This window comes from Uloborus diversus, chromosome 8 (assembly GCF_026930045.1).
Source record: "Uloborus diversus isolate 005 chromosome 8, Udiv.v.3.1, whole genome shotgun sequence".
NCBI classification, from domain to species: Eukaryota; Metazoa; Arthropoda; class Arachnida; order Araneae; family Uloboridae; genus Uloborus; species Uloborus diversus.
Window position 1 is genome coordinate 125,284,644 of NC_072738.1, and position 24,310 is coordinate 125,308,953.

Genomic DNA, 24,310 nt, shown 5'->3' on the forward strand with positions numbered 1-24,310 from the left:
AAAAAAAAATTAAAAATTATAAACTCAGTCAAATTATTTAAAAAATGGTTAAATCCTATGTTTTTAAGCATGCTCTTTCAGAAAAAATAATTTTAAAATTTCGGAAACGACCTCATTATTTGAATCGGTGAGCAGATTCAATTTCATTTTCTACGCTTCTGCACATGACATCACAAGTGATGAAATACCATTTACTGATGCCATTAGCGCAGAAAGCAATATTTAATTCGCTTCTTTACTCACATGTAGGTGCAACGATATGGTTGATAGCAAGCGTAGAGAGCAATATTTAATTCGCTTCTTAATTATCATAATCTGGAAAAGCGGTAGACAGCAAGCGTCAGCATTCAGCATGCCAGTGGAGTGCGCGCCAAAGTTCATCACTTTTGACGTTATAAAGACCACGCCTTGTTTGAAAAATCGAACATCTCAAAAACTTAATTAAAAATTAAACGTTTTGTAAATAAAAGTTTTTCCTCGTTCCATTCTATCAACTTCAGTGACTAAAGGCATTACTTTTGACTGATGGAAACAACCCCATGGTTTTCAGATCAAGATTCTGTGTTTTCCAAAAAACTATGTTTCAGTTCCATTCTTTAAAGACAAAATAAGTTTGACATAGTATTTTTCTTTGAAAATGGGTATGAACGTGAAATCGTATCACGTTTGTAAATTGTTTATTATTTCATCTCATCAGAAGTACTCAATTACTGGGGAGAACATCATATTCAAATAATCCTATTTTGTTGTTCTACCATGGCAACCAACTTTATAAAAATAAATTGAGTAGTTAATTTAATGTAGAACCCAGTGCCACATCGATTTGCTTTTGCGATATTTTTACTTAGTTAATGAGATTGATTCAACTATTGTCACACAATGTTATTCATATTTTGAGACATCTTATTATGCATGACTTTCCATCATTATGGTTTTTAGTGCTGAGGAAAAGAGAATATACACTGGCTTCAAAAAGTTAAGGTACAACACGTTTTTCGAAGCTCACCATTAAAAAAAGGGCAGTAACAATAAAATGCATCGTTTGCATGAATGATAATAACGAACTTTAAAACCATTTATAAGAAAAGGTTGCTACCACTTTTATTTTACAGAAAAGAACATATTTTTACGAGTGAGAAAAAAATATGCAAATATCAAGCTTTCGTACTGTTGCGTGTAAGTTGTGTTGATCTTCAACTGTTGTTGGCAGTTTTGGTGACAATAGTCAATAGTGTTTGGAAAATGTCTCAGAGATATCGTTTACCCGATTCGTTAAGGTGGACGGCTGTTAGATGGATGGAAATGGGATTGTCGCAGGCTGATGCTGCCAGACGTCTCATTGTGTCTCGTAGCGACTTGAGAATCGAAACCAATCCAAAGATTCTGTGTCCAGAAGACCTGTTGAATGCCGACCACGAGCTACAACACCTACAGAAGACCGTTTTCTAGCTCTTTCGGCCCGAATAAGAAGAACCACTACTGTGCTACAGCTCGTTGCAGATCCCTTTGTAGCATCGGGAAGAAGAATCTCTGCTACTACTGTGCGAAATCGTCTTCACAATGCAGGGCTCTATGCAAGACGATTAGTTGTGTCTGTTCCCCTCAAACGGACCACAGCGAGGGATCCACTTATGCTGGGCAATAGAACATGTTTCCTGGACCCAGCAGCAATGAGCTTCTGTGCTGTTCACAGACGAGTCCATATTTACATTGGACAGTGCTTCAGGGCGTCTACTTATCTGAGAGGAACAGCGCAATAGAATCCAACACTGTTGAAGGACCACAGTTATAGAGGTGGTGGAATCATGGTTTGGGCTGGGATCTCACTCGGTGGTCACACTGACCTGCATGTGTTCTATAAAGGAACTCTGACTAGTCTGTGATATCGGGATGAGATCCTTGATCCATATGTCCGCCCATACGCTGGTGCTATTGGTAATGACTTCATTCTGATGTATTTTAATGCACGACCTCACCGAGCTCGGATTGTTGAGGAGTATCTTGAGGACCGCGGTTTGGGACGAATGGAATGGCCAGCTCGATCTCCAAACCTGAATCTGAATAGAACGTCTTTGAGACTATCTTAGCAGACAGATTGATGCTTTAAATCCTCCTCCAATGTCGTTACATGAGCTAGAACAAGGCTTACTCTGTGTCTGATCTTCGCTTCCTATTCCGGTGTCCGACAACTTAATAAACAGTATGGAAAATCGATGCCTCCAATGAATTCAAGTTTGGGGGGTACACATTCCTTATTCAAACCCATTTTTGTACTGTTTCTATGACATTTTACCACATAATACTGTGATTTTCCGAAGAGATTTTTTTTTTTGTTATAAATTGTTTTTGCGATACACAAATACACATTTCTATGACGCATTCAATAAAAAGCCATTTAATGCACATTTCCTCCAAATTTTTTGTTTCTACATTCATTCATTTGCAAATTAAACAAAACAAACCGGTTGTATCTTAACTTTTTGGGGCCAGTGTATTAAAAAATAAATAATTTATCTGTGGTTAAATTAAATCGCTTTTCATTTCTCAAAAGTTTAGTGGGCGAAAGATTATTCGTTATCTTAGAGCAGTTTTTTTTTTTTTTTTTTTTGGCAAGTATTTAAAAAAAATAAATTGCTTAAAAAAAGCTCAACTTTATAAGATTCTAGAAACGTTTTGACATTTTAAAATCGTTTATGGCATTCAAAAGTATATTAATGTTCAAAAAAAAAAAGATGAATTTAGTATTTTAAATCTTGAAGTAAACAAACTATGCTTCTTTTGTGCACTACGAAAATTCGTACACAATGGGAAAAATGCATTTGGTACTTAACTCACGCAGGTTTGCGTAAATACTGTTCGAAATGAAATAAAGTAATTGTATTTATATCTTTTCATTCCTGGTACTTTACTATTCATGCTTGTTTTAATTTGATCCTTTTAAAACAAAAGCTTAATGAAAATGGAATTCATAAACGTTTATTATTATGCGACTTTCAGACGTTTCGTTGTGCTTATTGTAAATTGAAAATAATATCTTCATCAATGAAATGGGCATCGATGTTAACATTAAAAGTAAATATGTTGAATTACAATCTGGTAAAATTTAAATCAAAAGCTTAAAAAGAGTGATATTCATAAACATTTAATTTTGTGCAACTTTCATACGTTTCAATTTACTTATTATAAATTCAAAATAATGTTTTCATCAACGAAATCGACATTGAGATAAACATGAAGAATGGCGTTTTTCGATGCTGAACTTTCTGCTGGCTGAAGAAATTTTATGCTATTTGTAGCAAATACAGCCAAGGAAAAAAAACGTTGAACCTTATTATTTTTATTTTAAAGCTGTTTTGTTCCGAAATTTATTTGAGGTGAACCTTTTCTAACATATTTACTTGTTGCATAGCCTTGTTAACAAAAACCGGTAGTCACACTCGTCCTAATACGAATTGTGCATAAAGAGAAAATAGCTTACAGATTTGTAGCTAATGCGTTCTTAATATTGCTAGCATACACTCGATTTTCAAAGCAATTATGAATAAAGTATTAAAAAATGTTTTTTTCTATAAATAAATTATAATTTTTATGAATGAATTATAATTTTTATAAATAAAAATTTATTTTTTTATAAATAAATTTCAAAACGAAAAAACTTTAAAGTAAAATATCAAATAGATTTTATGTCTAAAGACTATTTCCACAAGCTTGGTTCGCACTAAAAAGTGTGAAATAAAATAAGAATGTAATTTCTTAATTACAACTCCCAAAAATTACAGTTAATCTTAATATCTTTGTATTTAGATTAATTCTAAAGCAACCAATAAAATTTAAATTAAAAATTGATAGAAGAAGAAATATAAGGTGAATTCCAGCGGTAACGGTAGGACGGTTTTTACAAAAAAAAAATCGATAGATTCCTATCTGTGAGCATATCAAAATACTTATTTTTTCAAAAACTGATGCATAGACTTTTGTACACAACCTAGTTAGTTGCTGAAAAAGCCAAAGCCAAGAATTTTTCGTGAGTAACTTTTTTTAGAAATCAAATTTAAAAAACGGTAACGTAAGGACATTTTTGCGACATGATTTTCACGCTATCATATTCTTCCCAAAAGTTCAGATAAACTATAAAAGGGAAAATTGTATAAAAATCAGAGCACATACGGGAGTGTTCAATCATTACAATTTCACCTCTAGTTTTAAAAAATAATTATGTTAAGCATATAAATTATGCATTTGTTAAGCGTAACGGAAGGACTAACGGGAGGACAAGAAGTCCAAAGCAACTAAACCTGTTAAATTTCAACTAAAAACATTTATTCAGCTAATGAAGCAGTCTGAAACACTGATATATAATGAATGAGCCATCTGTTACAATTCTGAATTTTTTAAATACTCAATAATTTTATCAGAATCCATAGAACATTTATCTTCTTTCTCAGGAAATACAAAGATCATTCCCACATTATTATGCATTCTCAATCAAGCTATTTCTATTCCTTTATCTTCTATATGAAGTACCTGTCCAATATTCCTCTTTGTTAGCTTCTTTTCCTTCCACCCAACTAACAAAACTTGTCCAAACTTTAATGAATCATTTGGCATATTCTTTATGATTTGGTGTTTTTGATTCATCTGTATCTTCATTTTTAACATTATTTCTAACTGTCCTGAGTCTGTTGACTTTGAAGTGAAATCTTCGATTTGTTGCAGTAGATTTGTTGAAGTACTTACTAAATTCAATAACATAACTTGTTACAGGGTTCAAATAGCGCATATTTTGTGTGTCAGGGTGAGAATGGATATTACTCCATCTTTGTGAAAGTTGATCTTTGAATTTACTGATCTCTTCGTAGTACGTTTAACAGTTAAACCAGTGCTCTCAACAGTCCTTTCCTGTCACTTGTGGCAACAAATCTGAAAGTAATTTCAAAATATTACATTGTTCCAATATAAATTTTAAGTTTGTAAGAAAATGTTTCTGCTTGTTATATCACAAACATGTCATGCCAAAATGATTTTCACATGTTTAGGAATTTTTAAGTGTAGTTTTTATGATTTTCATCACATAAAAAAGAAAAAAGAAAATCACAAAACATTTTTTTTTAATTTAAATAAAAGTTTATAGTTTAAAATAAAAGCACTTATAATTTTTGTTCAGATACTACTTATATATGTTTTAAATGTGAATTTTAAACAACAGTTTGTTTTCTACTAGCATTCTTAAATATTCCCTGTATCAGCTTATAGGTAAATGTCCTTCCGTTACCGTATCTTTTTGTCCTTCCGTTACCATTAAAAACCATATAAATTAAATATCTATTAAAATTTTAACTATCCCTCCTTGACAAGGGACAAAATTATGCTTTGCATAAAAAAACATTAGTTTCTATACCCCATAGGATCTTGGTGAACTAACTAAGATGTAGTATTTTGATAACGGGAAGGACATCAAATTGTCACCTCAGTAATGGACCTATTTCGTGATTAAAATAAGAGAAATTTGAAATTACTTACCAAGAAGTTTAACTAGACATTCAAAAGATAAAAGTTAACCTAAATATTATATGCTGATAATAATTTTATTTAAATTACAGTATGAAACAAAACATAGATTTTTTGCTTTGTAAAAACTCAAAGATAAAACTTGATTTTTCACTTTACTTTCTGAAAGTCATCAAGCTATTTGGGAAAAACAGGTTAAGATTCAAGAAATTCATTTATTTCTGGAGAGAATGGTATATGGCAAGTGGCAGAGTATTAATTTTTTAAAATTCAAGTGTCATGTCTCATTTTTCTTGGAATTCACCATAAGCGGTATTAGTATAATATAACCTTGTTTGTACAAATTTGTATACCACTTATTTTGTCTCTCAAAATTTTAATGTAAATTTTATTGTCTGCTTTAGAATTAACCTAAATGTAAAAATATTAAGATTAACTGCAATTTTTGAGTGTTGTAATAAATAAATCATTTTTACTTATTTTATTTCACACCAATAAGTTCGAATCAAGCTTACAGAAATAGTTTTGAGATTTAAAAAAAAATTTTTTTTAATAATTTATTTTAAAATTTATTCGTATTAAAATTTATTTGAGGTGAAACTCTTTGAAATTTAAAGCGGATTTACCTGTTACGTATGTCTTAATAAAATCAGTCAAAACAAGATAACAACAAAGGAAAAGAACGGTATTTGTTTTCGTTCTAATGGGGCTGTTTCCATTAGTTAAAAGTACTACTTTTAGTACTGAAAATTGATAGAATAAGCAAAAAAAAAAGAAAACATGGAGCGAGAAAAACTTTCATTTTTCCAACGCTTAATTTTTAATTAATTTTTTTAAATGTCCGATCTTGAAAATAAGGCGTGGTCTTTATGACGTCACAAATGATGTGCTTTGGCGCATCTTTCTACCACGTTTCCACGTTATGATAATCAAGCAGCAAATTAAATACTTGCGCTCCACGCTTGCTATCAACCATATCGTTTCCAGTACATGTGTTGTAAAGAAGCGAATTAAATATTGTGGTCTGTGAATGGCAACAGTGAATGGCATTTCATCATTTGTGATGTCGTCGGCAGAAGCCTAAACAATGAATGCGCACCGATTAAAATATTTTTTTTTAATATTAAACTTTGTCAATTTATTAAAAAATTGTCAGATCCTAAAACATGCTCCCGCAGAAAAAAAATACTTTTAAAATTTCGGAAACGACCCCATTCAGATATTTAGTTTCAATATAAACGCAATAACGCATCCATGATCACTTGCGTCATTTCCATGATAGAATCTTCCTTCACTAACAAATCAGAAAGATCATTTCTATTGTCTAGGAATGGCTCAAAATTTTCAATGTGAACATTTTTGGTTGTGCGTCACCGACGTCGGTATCCTCGTTGGTTTTGGCCTCCTTTGTCACTCCTAAAAGCTCTTCTTCCAGTGAGTTCTGAACTGTGTGAGTTTAATAACTTTACTTCTGGAAAGAGCTCTGGAACCAATCGCATAAAATGTCTCCAGTGGCCAAAGCTCGATTATTAACGATGCCAAAATGCAGTTGATTACGCGTAATTTGCAATCATTATGAGTTTGGATTTTGAAACACAGGAGAATTTTTTTTCTCTTTGCATTCCCGCATTCACGTAAAACCGAAACTCATCCGCGTAAAATAAAATAAAGGTGTCAAATCTTAAACCGCGTATAATCGAAACCGCGTAAAATAAACCCGCGTAAAACGAGGGTCTGCTGTATTATAAGTTGTTTCCATGACATTATTTCAATTCTGAAATGGTAACAAATTTAATCGATATTATTTTTATTAATCTCTTGATGTGTTCCAAATTTTTCGTTGCTTTTCGGTACTTTATCTCCTGTAAAAATTTAAGCAAATTAAATGAACAAATCCAGATAGTTTATAAGAGCATTATAAGTTGTAAAGTTTAGATTAAATTTTGTTCTTTAAAATTTCAAAATGAATTGAATTACAGCTCTTTCGAATAATGGGGAAAAATGCCATATTATTATTGTGGTGACATTACTACTTAGCTAATGAAAATGATTGCTCTATTGCTGCGTGATTTCGATTTCGTGATGTAGTTTAAACTGCGGATTTGTATTGATTTTCCCTTCAATATACGGGCAATATTTTGACTGAATAATAATATCGCATGTACGTTAGACTAAATATTACAAAGCTTTCAACAATGTGAAACGCTTACTAGGTAATATTTCTTTTTATAGCAATGCATTTTCTGCTTTGCACATTTATAAAGCAAATGCATTGTTTGTGCTAAAATGATGACTTAGTTAGTCACACGTTTTTAAAACTTAGGTTTAAAAAAATCGATTCTAAAGTTTTTTTCGCAACTAAAAATGTAACAGAGTTAAGATTTTATGCAACTATAGTTTAATGCGTTGAACTTCAATTGGTGCAGTGAGAAAAGCGAAGAGATATGGTTGAACTTATAAGTTTTAAACCCTAGATATGCTTTCACTGAAAAGATGTTCTAAGTCATGCAGTGTAGCCACTCTTACCAGGATTACTAGTACTCCCTCTTGCCTCAAAAAAGAGGAGCTTTTCTTCTACTATTTCTACTACAGTGAAACCCCGATTTTGCGTCCACCGAATTCGCGTTTTTCTCGCATTTAACGTTCTTTATTGGTCCCCATCATCAGTTTTGCTACTTTGTTTTCCCCGTAGTTGATGTTTTATTAACCCAGTCCCTTGAGAAACGTAAAATCAGGATTTCACTGAAGTTGTCTCTAAATTTTTAGCTTTAACAGTTACACCTGTTGTGACTCTTGATATCAGAAGGTTGCGTGTTCAAATCACGTCCGGGTCACCAGTGTTGTTACTCTTGGTTAAAGTTACATACATTATCTAGCATTAACAAACTATTTATTTCAGAACATTTAGATTAAAAATTAGATACAATTAAGGTATATACATCGTAGAAAAACGCAGAGGTTGGTGTGCAACCTTCTGATGTGGAGTCAGAGATTGAACTGAATGTTAGGGGGTCCTTACCCTTGGAAAGGACAAACTTTGGACACTTTCCATTGGCTGATGTCCACGTGAACAGTGCGTGGTGTACATGCGGTGCACACGTGATGTGTGGATGTTATACCCCACATGGATATTTTGCGAGGTTAACTGATCGTCACCACACACCTATTTGCTTCTAGGTACTTGAAATAATATATCTTTTGCCATATTTTGAACTGATGTACAATTCAAAGGAGAAACTGCTTCATTTTATATGATTATATACTTTGAGTGTACATGTACAAAATGTTCTTTTGCAGAGAAATGGAACGATTTTTGTATTTTAATTCTAAAATACTACAATTAACATTCTTTTTAAATTGATGTTTTTAAAATGACAAATTTATATTTAAAAGACATGGTAGTATTCAGCAAAATATGCTATTGTACTTTTTCTAAAGTTTAAATGATCAGAGGCATACTAAAACGTATATCGCATCCAATGTACTTGTTCCGAAATTGAAATAATTAGAAGCATATTAAAACGTACATTACAATTGACGGACATGACATCACTGTACTTTTTATGAAATTGAGAAGATAATAAGCGTACTGAAACGTACATGACATCGGACGGACATGACATTATTGCACTTGTTCTGAAATCGAGATGATAATGAGCGTACTGAAATGTACATTACATCTCACGGATATGACATCATTGCAGTTGTTCTGAAATTAAGATGATAATAAGCATGCTAAAAAGGAAAACACATCTGATAGACATGTAACCATTGTACTTGTTCTGAAATTGAGATGATAATGAACGTACTGAACCGTACATTACATCTGACGGACATGACATCATTGAACTTGTTCTGAAATGGAGATGATAATAAGCATACTAAAACGTGCATCACATCTGATAGACATGACATCATTGGACTTGTTCTGAAATCGAGATGATAATGAGCTTACTGAAACGTACATTACATCTGACGGACATGACATCATTGTACTTTTTCTGAAATTGAAATGATAATAAACATACTAAAATGTACATCACATCTGATAGACATGGCATCATTGTACTTGTTCTGAAATCGAGATGATAATGAACGTACTGAAACGTACATTACATCGGACGGACATGACATCATTGTAGTTGTTCTGAAATTAAGATGATAATAAGCATACCAAAACACACATCACATCTGATAGACATGACATTATTGTACTTGTTCTGAAATTGAGAGAATAAGAAGCATACTAAAACGCACATCTCATCTGATGGACATGACGTCATTTTAATTGTTCTGAAATTGAAATGATAAGAAGGCATGCTAAAATGAATATCACATCTAATGAATCTCAGATTGATAGATCTCATACATCTGTCAATTCAAAATATATTAAAGAGAACTCGAGAAAACATGAAAAGGAGAATTTTTGATTTATTTGTACATGTTGAATGCACATATTTGTACATGTTCTTAAATAGATAGTACATGTTCTTTAATAGATTCACACTAAAACGAACTTACATCGGATTGATCTCAAATTTAGAAATTATGATTCTGAAAAATATTTAGAATAACCAGCGCTTAATTTCTAACAAAAGAAGTGCAGAAGCCCTATATTCTTCAGAACATACTTTAATGCTAAATAGCCTGAACTTACCCACAATTCACGTGAAATTAAAAAGAAGTGTTGGAACTAAGCATTAATTCAAATTAAATCCTGAGGATAACGTGAAAAGGAAATTTTTTTTTACATGCTAAATGTATGAAGTATAAATCATTAGAAGCATACTAAATCGTACATTACTTTATACGAATTTCTTTTTTTTAAGGATCTCATACATCCATCAGATTTTAAAATAGAAAATAATTCTAAAACAAATGGAAAATAAATGAAACTGTTACATTCTGAATGTACCGCATAGTTTCGTTTCTTCCAAAACTCAAATCTACGAAAACGCACATCAGAGAACGCATCAGATGAATCTCAAATTCAAGGCTCTCATATATCTATCGGTCTAAAATATGTTTAAGAAAATTCTAGAAAATATGAAAGGGAAAATTTTATTTTACATGCTAAATGTATAAAGTATAAATCATTAGAAACATACTAAATCGTACATCATTTCATGCGAATATCTTTTTTAAGGATCTCATATATCCATCAGATTTTAAAATAGGAAACGATTCTGAAACAAATGGAAAATAAATAAAATTGTTCTAGATACTGAATGTACCGCTTCGTACCGTATGTTCTAAAGCTCAAATCTACGAAAACGTATATCAAAACGCATCAGATAAATCTCAAATTTAAGGATCTCAATCAGATTTTAAAATAAACAATTCTAAAACAAATGGAAAATAAATAAAATTTTGCTACATTCTGAATGTATCGTATAGTTGCGCTTGTTCTAAAACTCATATCTACGAAAACGTATATCAGAACGCATCTGGTGAATTCCAAACTTAAGGATCTCAAATATCTATCGATCTAAAATATGTTTAAGATAACTCCAGAAAATATGAAAAGGAAAAATTTTATTTTACATTCTGAATGTACTCCAGTAAATATAAATAACTGTTTCTCAAAGTCCTTTAAAATGAACAAACCGAGTGCTTTTTCGATATAGAACTGGCTATTGCCAGGAAAATTTTAAGTTATTTACAGCACCTGCCGCAGAAAAACAAATTGTTGAAACATCAGTTAGTTTCTTTTCTTTATTTTTTAAGCTTGTGTATAACAATGGTTTACATAGTGTTTCTATATTTGACTGATTTCGAGCCATTATATCAGTTATCCTATTCTTTTTTACTGTTTTCTCCAATTCTGTTGAGCATTCCCATACGTTTCACAAAGCCTAGTTTTCAAGAATTACTTGGAGAACTACGCCATATTGAATCACTTATCAGTATTAAGAAAACCCGAAAGCGTCGTTCAGTTGCTGTTCTCGTGTTTCTGTGTTCTTTTGCGCCAGTTCTTTTGGGTCTTTTTTGTGTGATAGATAGCTACGCGCGCGGGAAAACCACTGAAAAATTTGTCTCTGTACTTACCTTTGGCATTGATTTCAGTGACACTTTACCACAACCAGCCATCATTTTTATCTCTTACGTTGTTTATTACATTTTCTCACAGTATCACGTTGACTGGCTCAACACAGTGTTCTATATCACGTGCCTGTGTTTGCAAGATACTTTATACCGTTCAGTAGATCTCATATTTTGTCGGGGTTGCCAACAATTTCACGGATCGATCAAGATTCGTTTCCAAATGCACAAAAAAGTGATTCAGCTTCTAGACAGTTTTGAAGCGAAATTTTCGAATTATTGTTTTATTCAAGTGTTTAGTTGTCTAAATTCTTCTTTTCTGCTTCTTTGTGATTTCTTCTCGAACTCGAAGATAGATACATGGAACACTACGATTTTCATCTGCGGCTCTGTCATATCCCTAGTGCCATTGATAGTGATTATTTGTGGTGTTTCAGCTCTGAATGAAACGACGCTCTGCAACCAAAAACTTTTTTCTCGTTTGCACGACGCTGAAATATTAGTCAGTCCTTTCGGGGAAAAATCTACTTTATTAAGAGTTTTAAAAGACGAAAAATGTTTTGTTTTCTCAGCCGGCGGAATATTTGAACTTAAAAAGGACTTTCTTTTCAAAATAATGGGTGTCATTTTAACATACGGAATACTGTTTCTTGGAATTGCAAATAATAAATTAAGTGGATAATGACGTTATTTGTTGGCCTCTTTACCTGGCCCGCGGTTAGAAGGTTTAGTATCGCTTGTATGCAGAATACTCTTGAACTGCTGTACGATTCAAGGGCACCCATATAGGGGGCAAGAGGGGGCTTAAGCCTAGAAATGAGAACTTCCTTGCTTTTAGTGCTTTTTCCTTTGCAAAAATGCAAAAACATTTCTTTTCCAGCCATTAATGAATAAGTTATTAAAAATGTCAAATTTAAATAATTCTAATCTGTACTGCAATCGGTTTCTACGGGGAAAATATCCTGCTAAACCATGGTGAAAATACCTGAGCCCCCCCCCCCCCCCTTTAAAATTTTGCATATGGGCGCCCATGGTACGATTCCTCATTTTTGTACGCATTTTGGAAATAAATTGTTGCTTTAAAAGTTTAGTTGTCTGAATATCCAACAGAGCAATTACTAACGCCATTCAATCACGCAGAAAAAATTTTCCACTTTATAATGCGAACACCTTTCTGTACTATCAATCAATCAATCGATAAATTATAACAGCAATTGACAAATTTAGTTATGTTTGCTGCACCCCTCCCCCGTACCATATATCAGTACAACCCCGATTTAACGATTGTCAAAGATTTGAAAAAGTCAGAGTTAAATCAAGGATATCGCTAAATCGAGGAGCAGAGACATTCGATGCAGTCAAATCTGGACCTATGAAATGAATCATTGTATTGTGGAAATCGTTAAATCGGGTGTCGTTAAATCGAAGTCATACTGTATTGCCTTTACATTATCCCGTAGTTAATCAAATATCCGGTTCTGTAACTTCAAGAAAAAGCGTAAGTCCCCAAATAAGAGCATTATTGAGTCTTCAAAATTTGTTAGTCCTCAAAAAAGAACATTGACTCGTTAAAAATAGTTTATCTTTCCGAAAAGGAAATTGGTTCCTTAAAATTTGTTTGTCTTCATTAAGTCTTTTAAGTTTCTTAGTCTCCAAGAAAGACACCTTAAAATGTGTTATCTCCGTCCTCAAAAAAAAAAAAAAAAAAAAAAATCTTTTGACTCCTTAAATTTGTTGGTCCTCAAAAAGCAATATTTACATCTTAAAATGTGTTTGTCCTCAAGAAAAAATATTATCTCCTTAAAATATGTTGTCCTCAAAAAGAATACCTACTCCTTAAAATTTGTTAGTTATCTGAAAAACATTTAACTGCTTAAAATTGGTTTAGCCTTTTATCAAAGTAATGACTCCTTGAAATTTTTTTGTCTTCCGAAAAAAAAATTAACTGCTTTAAATATGGTTTATCCATAAAACATTCCTTCCTTCAAATTTGTTAGATCAACACAAATCCAAAGAAAACACCAAAATTGCAAACCCAAACCTTCAAATTTGTTAGATACGTTTGTTCAAATAATGTCACTTTGTAATGGTAGATCAAAATAATGTGTATCATGTGTTTCCCCCTCCTCTTTTATCACCTAGTTAAGAATAGTACTAGATTTCCCATTTGATTGCTTTTCATTGTCTTGCTTTAAGGAAGGCAATGAAAAGGGTAAATAACGGGGTTAATGCCTTAAAGAGGAAAATGCTTTAAGGTTCGTCAATTTGAGAATTAGACGGAAATTCTCAAATTGCCGAATGAACTCCAAATTTCACCGAATGATGACAGTTGCCGAAAGGGTCGAAATATCGAGTTATCAAGGTTTTGAAAAAATTACATTAATAACTCTCACAATTACACCCGCATACCATGATGATAATTTTGCCCAAGGGGGGAGGGATTATATCGCAAATTGCGCCATCAAGATTTTTTAATTAATTTATTTAAATTTATTTGTTGATGAATTTTTAGTTTTAGCTATTCATTTTATTTTACTTTACTTTATTTTTGTTTTACTTATTTAATTATTTTTTGTGTATGTGTGCGTGTGCGTATTATTGGTGTAGCACGGAACTTTTCTAACAAAACAATAATGTAGTAATAATTTAAAATACAAAAAAATATTTAAAAATGAAAAAAGCTAAAAACATAAAAAAGAGAAAAAGGGATGAGAACATTTTTTTTGGGTTGAGGGGGTTGCGCCATCGAACTTAAAGGGGATGGGCATTCCTGATTTTGCCGAATCGTCGAGACAAAATTTTTGCCGAATAAGTAAATTTTTCGGAGGTCACAGGTCCCATCGGAACACCCCTGACTCCTCTAATCTTTCGTATTATTTTTTTCTCCTTTCTTTCGTATTATTTTTTCTCCTTCAAAACTCGTACTTTTAAAAATACATCTTCATGATGAAACAATGTTTATTTTTTTTCTGAAATAAAGTATAAACTTGCCATTTTTCATTTTTATTTTTCTTTGCATTAAAAACATGCCGGACAACGTGATTTTTTCTCGCAGTGTGACTCATTGTGCTAACACTTCCTGATGAACAGTAATTGATATGCAGTGCGAATGTGTTGACTCAATAACGCGGCAGGTACAAATGGAATGCGGATTCGAACCGGCGCATAGCTCGAAATCTGTGAAAAGCGCTGATATCTGCCGGGAGTGACGTCACCGATACTGAGAATGCGGGGAACGGAATTTCGAGAGCCTCTTCTTCTTTGGGACCGCGTTTTGTTTTATTTCGGCATTTATGTGCGATCTGTTTATTTTAATTCCTCTTATCTGAAGATTCTCTTGCCAGATTCTATAGACTAATTCATGTGTGCTTAAGAGTGCTTTTATCTCTGTAAGCGTGGGATGCCTTCACAGGTATTTGATTTTGTGATGTCTTCTTAAGACATTTTTTTTTACGTGAGTTACCGTTAAGTGGTAAATTTCCGTGGAGATATAAATCGAAATTTGCTGAAAAATGTAGCAAAAAAAGATGTCAATCCTTTTCTGTTATCAACTAAAACTGAGAAGGAATTTTTCAAAAGCATCAAAAAATGTTGTCCGTCCTTTCTGTTATCAAACTTTAAATGAGAAGTTTTTTTTTCTTCTTCTTCTTTCTCTTGATAGCTGGTAAACTGAATTTTCTCAGTTATTAGGTGTGATCTTGTAAATATCTAGTTTCCCTCCTTGCTTCTCCTCCAAACCGTTCTTTATCATTACCGCCCACGAAGGAAGAAAAAGCATTTTTATTGCTCATTGTATTACCTCAAAAGGAAAAGTAATTAAAATAGTTTTCTGTTCAGGACAAGAGAACGAGTTCAAACAAATCGACAAATAATTTGTTCAAATTAAGATACACCATTGGAAAAATAATTAACTTTTTTAATTAATTTTAAGAGATGGATCTGAACCACTGAAGAATATATTTTGAATTTCTCAGATTTTTTATGTGAATACATTCATGAATAATAATTATTGTATTTTAAATAATTTTAGTATTATTATGATACATTATTATTACGATTATTATTATCCATTTTGCAATCATAATTACTATTATTATTTCAATTATTATTGACTCCTAAATAGTGATGTGGATCGGGTAAATACCCAGTGGGTAGGTAAATATTTTTTGGGTATTTACCCGGGTATTTACCCAAGGCCTGGGTAAATACCCAAAAACTGGGTATTTTACAAAAAAATGCAAAAAGTGAATGAGAATTTTTTTTTTTAAATATAAATATAAAATAATTGGTAAAACTGATACATACATATGTATTACACAGTTTATAATATTTTTTATCGAAAGACTTAATGAAATTATGAAAGAAACATATCACGAACCAAAGAATCTTTCTTTTCAATGCCATAATTGAAGAAGATGTTTGCTTTTTTTTTTTTTTTTTTTTTTTTGTAACCAGTTAAGCTTTTTACTTTTTGTAGAATTGCTTTTTATATGTGAAATTTGGCTATCAACATTGATTACGCATATCCAACACATTTAATGTGAATATCATATTAGATTGCTGAGTTGTTTCACACAATAATTCTTTAAATATGTGATCAAAATACAAATTTTAGGGAGAAATTTATTGTTTTGTGTATATAGTAGGTTATATAAGGTGTTTCGTTTTAACCTGCAAGACCTTTATTTTTGCAACCGTTAGTCCTAGATGCTTACTTCCAATTGCAAAAATATTCAGATGCAGAGTAAAGATATTGGAAGTTTGAAGCAAAAATAAAAATGAGTCAAAAACTACAAAATTTAACTTTTTATACGGCTCTAGGTCCTCTAACTTATATTTAGAGAAATGATCTGAATTTAAAACTTACTGACACAAAAAAAATTAACATTTGTGCAATGAAAACTCAAGGAGATATTCCATTTGAAAGTTTTAAGGGACCATGCAGAAGATGAGATTAGAACTTATTACCCTTTCAGAATAATGACAGGTTGGCAAAGCAAAAAAACACAAGGTATTACATTTTTCATTTCTACTCAAAAATTCATGCAAATGTTATGCCGTGATACGCAAAACACGCTGCAAAACCTTGAACAATTTGAAAAATCACTCTGCACACATATAATTTTATATAAACACTCATTAACTGCTATATTTTCCCCCAAAAGATGTTACTGACGGCAAGTGTAAAATGGTATAAGTTACAAAACGCTGCGTTTCATATCTCAGTGAATATTGGTCGTACTAATGTCAAACTTTTTTTGTAATTGTTTTTCAGTTGAGATTATTTCCCTAACTATCAATAAGTCAGAGGATCTGGGGCCCGTGTAAAAAGTTAAAATTTGTATTTTTTTACTCATTTTTATTTTTACTTCAAATTTTCAATATCTTAAGTCTGCAACTGATTTTGAACATTTTTGCAACTGTAAGTATGCATCTAGGACTAACGGTTGAAAAAATAGAGGTCTTGAAGGTTAAAACAAAACACCCTGTATATACACATAGAAGAATACATACAGAAAAGTATTTTAGTTGAATATAAATTTTTTAAATAAATACCCGGGTAAATACCCATTTTGGGTATTTACCCAGGTATATACCCAGGGTATTTACCCCTAAAAATAAATACCCGGGTATTTTACATCACTACTCCTAAACAAACATTATTATTATATACTGTTATTACGATTATCATTATTACCCCTATTGCAATCATTATTACTATTCTTATCACAATTATTATTATCCCTTTTATACAATTATTATTGTTTCCATTATTATTATCGTTGTTATCGTTGTTTCCATTTTTATTTTTATTATTAAGTAATATTATTACCGTTGTTTTTAATATAATCAATTATTTTTATTATTGCAATATTATTATTATTGTTACAAAATAATTACAATTATTATTATTTATGTAGTTAATATTATTATTATTATTACAATCATTATTATTATTACTGCTATTACTATTTATATCATTACCTCTTTTTTTTTCTTACTATTATAATTATTAATATTTATTCATTATTTTTCTTCTTTTGCTAAACAGTTAAAATTGCAAGAAAAAAATGTTTTCGTTTGCAAAAGAAATATGTCTGAAAAGCTTTTCATTATTCGAAAGTAAAGAGAAAAAAACTTTTTTATCCACTAAAGGCTAAACTTTTAACTGTCACCGTCTTAAGAAATGTATTTTTAAAATCGTCCATTGCGACAGCTGCGAAGATATATGAGGGCTACGTGATCTTGCAAAATGCAGTAGCCCTTTAGTCAATACGATTTTTTCCGCAACATGACTGAGATTTAACGCTTGGAGGTCAGATCCCCTGTCCAGTTTGAACGCTGTAATTTACCAAGCTGGGATGGGCGGCCGGTGGTTTATCGTCCTCATAAATTGTGGCACATGGAATGGGAATAAAAACTCGACCACTGAAGATGTAGAGTTCAGATGTAGTGTGATTTGTTCGTGTGTCTTAAACCTGCTTCAGTACTTTATGGGAATGTCAAAAAGCTGGATGAAATGTTAAATTGAAATGTTTTTCTTTTCGCAAATTAATGTGGCTTAAGTTAACTACACTGTAAAAAAATTCCGAAACGATACTGATTATTTCCGCGTAACGTTTCAGGGTTTCAACGGTTTTTATGCACTTCCTGGAAAAATCAAGGATCTTTGTCAAAAAGTTTCCTGAATGGCTACAAGTTGCACGAATGCAGGCTTCTTACTGATGTGAAAACTATTTTTAGCTCCCAGTTTAAAGATTAGCTGAGCGTATTTATAAAGTGTATCGGCATCACTTCAATTACGGCTTGTCCATGCTGGTTAAGCTCCCAAAGGGAGCGAATAAGTATGGACTACGTTGCTTTGCAAGAATTGCAGGCGAGTAAAATTCTCGTTTCTTACCTGCAATTCTTGCTTACCGTTGGCCATGTTTGCGTTACTGCTTGTGGAACTTTCTTGATACATCAGGGAGGTGCTATGCAATCATCTTATACCTACCAGAGGCTCAACTGGCTTTAAACGGGAAGGTTTCTGAAATTTTCAGGAAGCTTCCATGATAATTTCATAAAGGTTTCTGTCTTTTAGCGGAAAACTTTCCTGGCTTTTTCAAGACATGTTACTGGCAGAAATTGGGCACATCAGCTGCCCATTATTTTCCAGGAACGTTTCTGAATCGTTTTTACAGTGTACGACAAATGGTACTTAAATCAGCTTAAGTTTTGTAACAGTGTTAGGAACTAATACACTACAAGTAAAGAAGCTACTGTCGTCGCTCAGTTTCGTAGTTTGTAGTGTAACGCTCAATTAAAAAAAAAAAACAGTGGTGTAGTCAGAAATGCGATATAAAATATAGTAGTTGGTAGCGATTTCTGGCGACTACTACTTTTTTTTAAATGTTTATTTTCTTTAAAAAGTGGTAAAAGGTTTTCGACTTTTCTTTGAATTTTCTGAGTTCTGTACTTTTTATTTTTAAGTTTAAAATTAACTATATCAGTACCAGTTATTGCTATGTTAGTATGTTGCCGTGCGATTGCCAAGTCACTATATTTATTACAGAAATAAAGATGTCTTATATTATTATGGTCATTATAAAAATTGCAGTATAACTTGGTAGGAATCAATTTATGGCAAAGTTGTTAAATACACTGTAAATAAAAAGTACGAAACGTTCCTGGAAAATTATAGGGCAACTGATGTGCCTAATTTCTGCCAAAAGCATATCTGGCAAAAACCAGGAAGGTATCCCTCTAAAAGTTAGCAAGCTTCCTAAAATTCACCTGACTCGCTCTAAAAAAAATTAGAAACCTTCCTGAAATTCACATGGAATCTCTATAAAAAATTTAGAAACCTTCCCAGTCAAAGCCAGTTACGTTTCTAAAATAACTCAGGAACCATCATCAGTGAAAACTTATATGGGGTCTTTCTTTAAAAAGTTTAACTTTTCTGTCACATACCTTTTACAGTAAAACCTTTAAGGCACAATTCATTTAACGATGTTTTTTAATTACATCAAAAATATATCTATTTAAAACTGCCAACAATTTTTTAATAATAATTTCATTTTTAACATATTTTTGGTTCACAACATGTGAATTCTCATCTTCGTGGCATGTCGCACACCTGGTGCAACTGTTATATATATATATATATATATATATATATATATATATATATATATATATATATATATATATATATATATATATGTGTGTGTGTGTGTGTGTGTGTGTGTGTGTGTGTGTGTGTGTGTGGTGTGTGTGTAATTTCTTTCACAAGTGCCTCAAATACTAAATGTTTAAGCATATTTATTTTTTTAATATTGTGTTTTGGTTCGTTTGAGGGGGACAAGGAATTACGTCACACAATAAATTCTCACCTCCGTTACCCAAACACAAAAGGTCATTTCTCATTAACAGGAGACAGTAGTGGTATCACATTTTATTTCTCACGATACAAGAGAGCCAGCCCCCTTGTTGATTTTCAGCCATAAAGACGCTGTAAGATTTTTTGTTGAAAAACAAGAAGATCGATTTTGTTTTAAAAACCGAAGTGGTTATTGGGAATTCTGACCTCCGTGATCTTGAATATCGAGGATGTAAATTAATGTAAAAAAAAGAATTGCACATGCTTAACACGTGCAGATTATAGCAACGAAGAAAAATTTCTTTCCCTGAAAAATGTATCCTTTAGGGCAGTGCTTCTTAAATTGTGTTCCACGGAACCCCAGGGTTCCATGGATATCACTCAAGAGTTCCACGAAACTTGCAAACTTTTTTTTTGAGCAATCACGATTGCTTATTGTTCTCACTTGACTGTTTTTGGCGTCTTTTGATTTTTCCCACCGCCACCCTCCGCACCATCACCGTCGACCGGCTCCTCACGATGCTGCTCCTATAGCGAAAGCCGTCTCCAGGTTGCATCCATGTCCTACACACACGCGCATACATACGCAGCTACACACACACAAACACATACACACACGCATACATACAGACACCTACACATACTCACACACAAAAACATACACACAACTACCCACACATTCATGCCTGCACACAGACACAAACACATATGCCTACACACACATACACATACCCCCCCCCCCCCCACACACATTCATACACACAACTACCCACACACTTATGCCAGCACACAGACACCAAAACACATACCTACACACATATACACATACCCCCACACACAAACACACACGCCTACATACACACACTCGTGATTGCGAAAAACATAATTTGAATTCAAGATGTCAGAATTCAAATTAATTTTTTTTTTTAACAAAACGGTCGAATTAGTCATTTAAAAATTAGGTTTGAGCTAAGTATTTTCTGCTAAGAAAATATCAATCATGGATTAGAAAGCCATTTTGTTGTCACTGTAACCTTCAATTATGTCAGCTCTACACAACGACTCTCTTATTGACATGGCAAATGATCCTTCCTTGCACCAGAAATTTAAAATAATACCATCCAGTGAAATTGTGGTGCAATTTCAAAGAGGAATGTCCTCAATTGTCACGAAATTTTTGTAGGTATTTTTGCTACTTGAAACTAAATTTATGTTTTCAACTTATCTGTCAACAAAACTAAATATCATCAAAGACATAGAGCTGCACCTAATCTGAAATTGCAACTTTTTTCCAGAAAGTCTGACATTAAGGATGTATCTGTCATAGTAAGAATTGGAACTACTCATATCATTAAAATTAAAACTTTTAAATTTTCTGTGAAACGAGTTGTAGATTGTATTCCGAGAAATTCGATCGTTATTTTTTAAATTAGTGTTTTAAGTCGAAAAATATTTTTTTTAAACGAAAAAGCGCTTTGATTGAAAATAAACCATTCCTAGAATGTTGCATGCAAACTGCTTTTTAGGATAACACAGGAGTTCCACGAAGAAAGTGGACATTCAAAAGGGTTCCACTTATCAAACAAATTAAGAAAACGCTGCTTTAGGGCTATACTGATGGAAGATTCCTCACCTCCGTGACGGACCATATTATGTCATTATTTCTGAGGTGAGAATAAATGATGGAGGGGAAATACATCAATTTCAGACAGTGTACCAAAATTATAAATTATCAGTATATTCTCAAATTTACTAATTTGGAAATATATTAATACTACATTATTTTTAACACAAATTTGAATTAAAAGGATAACTAAAATTTAAGCCGTACTTTAATTACGAGAGCTTAATGTTAGATTTACACTAATTATTAAAATAGCACATTGTTTACACAACTATCAAAATTGTTTCTTTGACATTAAATTGTCCTCTATTTTCAAACACTAAAAGTTTATTTATGAGTAAAATAATTAGAATAAACGGAATTTAGCTGTTCCTTTATTTATGGTTACTTCTAGTAGTTAAAACTATCATGCAAGAAGGAAAAAAAAGCAAAAGGTTTTGAAATTGAAAAATATTTTCGCTCAAAAGTGACACATTCTGGAGAATGACCATTCTAGTTATAGCTTGGAACCAGGGGCGCGCGCAGAAATTTTGGAGCCCGTCACAAATGACTTTTACTTCATGTTGTTTACCCCTATATTTCACCACTCATTTAAAAAATATTGGGCCCCCTTCAGGTTCGGGCCCGGGCCAACAGACGTCCCTTCTCCCCCCCCCCGTGCACGCCCCTGCTTGGAACCTTCCTGATCTACCAGGATAGCTCCTAAATCAGGAATGGTCGAAGTAAAGACGGTGTAGCAAGCAATTCCTTCAAAGCTGCACTATCCGGAGACTGTATTTCGCCCTTGATTGAGGCTCAGTCAATCTGGAGGAGCAGTAAACTAGCAGTAAATAGTTTTATAAACTTTAGGTGCAACTTTAGTTTTTGCAGCAATTTCCTGCAACTTTTTCCGCCCACTCACAGTTTTACACCACCGGCAGCAGACGATTGCCGTTTCACAGTTCTGAATTTATACGTTGTCGCTGAGCTGGTGTATTTTATTTTTATTACCAGATTTATGCATTTTTCTTTCTTCCGGACGATAGGTTTATGGAAATTGCCATATGCGAATATGAAACACTTCAAATTGGCGATTGATATCCTTTACTCTTTTTTTAATTAGTTTTGTCTTCGTTTTTGAACAAAAACCACTTTTTCATTGTTTACATTTTTCGGCAGTTTTAATTTCTTTCATAAATTAGCAAAAACAAGTCTTTTTTCTTTTTTTTTTTTGCTTCATTTTTGTTTTGAAAACGAAAAACAGTCTTGAAGCATTTGCTATAATTATTTTGAGATCACAAAGAAAAGAACAAAAAAGAAAAACGGCAAGCGTATAGTACTATGATTGGCGAAAAATTTTGAAAACGTGCCAAGTACTTCTACTATAGCAAATTCTTTTTAAAAAATTACGTAATGCGCGTGTATAAATCATTGAAAATCACACAAATATGTTTTAAACTAGGATTCCAATAGAAGACCATGTTGCTGCAGATGAAGCTATGCTTCATTTAGCACAGAAAAGCTGCTTCATATCGCCATTTTTTTTTCCCCCTTGCTGCTGTCTATACCGCCAAGTTTTTCTGCCCAGCAGAAGGGTGGAGAGGAAAGGCTGACGTCATACAGTCTAGAGAATTCTCAATGGATTAAACCTGCAACTAAGTGCAATTATTGCATGCAATTGTCGGCGACACCGAGCAATTTTCCCCCGTTAAAATACATGGAGTAGCAAGAAAAAGTTGCAGATGGTTGTACCGTATAATAAGACCCAAACTTACCGGAAGGAGAAACCCACCCAATAAAGATGCCCAGTATATCTGAATACTAGTATACCTAAAAAAATTTAACCACAGTATAAAATCGACATTCATGAAACTTGTAGCGATTCAGGAAACTTTTTCTCAAAAGAACTTGCTTTTCTCAGGAAATTGTTGTAAGCCCTTGGAATCCCGGAACGTTGCCCGAAAGTAATCTGACGTTTCGGATTGTTTTTACAGTGTAAGTGCAAGCTGCTTCTCAAGATAAAATCAACTGACTTGACAATCTCACGATGTTTTACGGTTTAAACGGAGACTTGCATTTTTGTACATTTTGTGTTCTTGGTGGGATTTCATTTCTTTTTGTAAGTAGTACTTCCTAACACAATGGATATCAGTCTGAAATGAAGCAGACAAGGAGATAGTTCCCATATGGATATTGGCGGGATCTCCAAATTTTGGACAACTTTTCGTTTTATTCTCTCAATAAAACATAGACGTCTGTCAATAAAACCTATTTCTGGCGGAACGAAAACTTGGAACTGAACTGAACCGATTTATTTCCTATTTTTAGTTGAAACCGGATTGAAAAAAAAGCAACGGTTCTAAGCATTACGTAAGCCAGCTCTGAAGTCTGATTTCTGCAGCACCTAGGAAAGTAGGCAGGAAAGATAGTTTTACAGAGAATTGTGATGGAGGCATGTCCCCAGTTGCTTGAGACAGGGGTAACGTGAAAATTTCTCCAAAAATTGTCAGGAAGCTTTAAGGGGGGGGGGGAGCATTGTGACAGACAGTTAGAGGACAAGCGGGGTGGGAGGGGGATAACAAGAAGTGTGACATCACACATTTTGATTGAAATAAAAGACTTTATTTTTTAAAACGATTAATGTCATATGGAGTGACATCTGGACATTGGGGGTAAAGTGAAGTGTTGCAACAAATCTTTTGCTGGTTCATAATCCCGTTCTTATGGGGGAGGAGTTCAACAGTGTTTTTTTTTTTTCTTGATACATCATGCCCCCCCCCCCCCCTGGAGAAATT

At 32.9% G+C, this 24,310-nt stretch overlaps 1 protein-coding gene across 2 annotated transcripts in view; it reads left to right on the top strand.

The window, feature by feature from the left end:
* The window catches only part of LOC129227311 (NAD(+) hydrolase sarm1-like), a 193,023-nt gene that overhangs the window by 126,180 nt on the left and 42,533 nt on the right, over window positions 1-24,310 (top strand). The gene's annotated exons all lie outside the window — the stretch shown is intronic.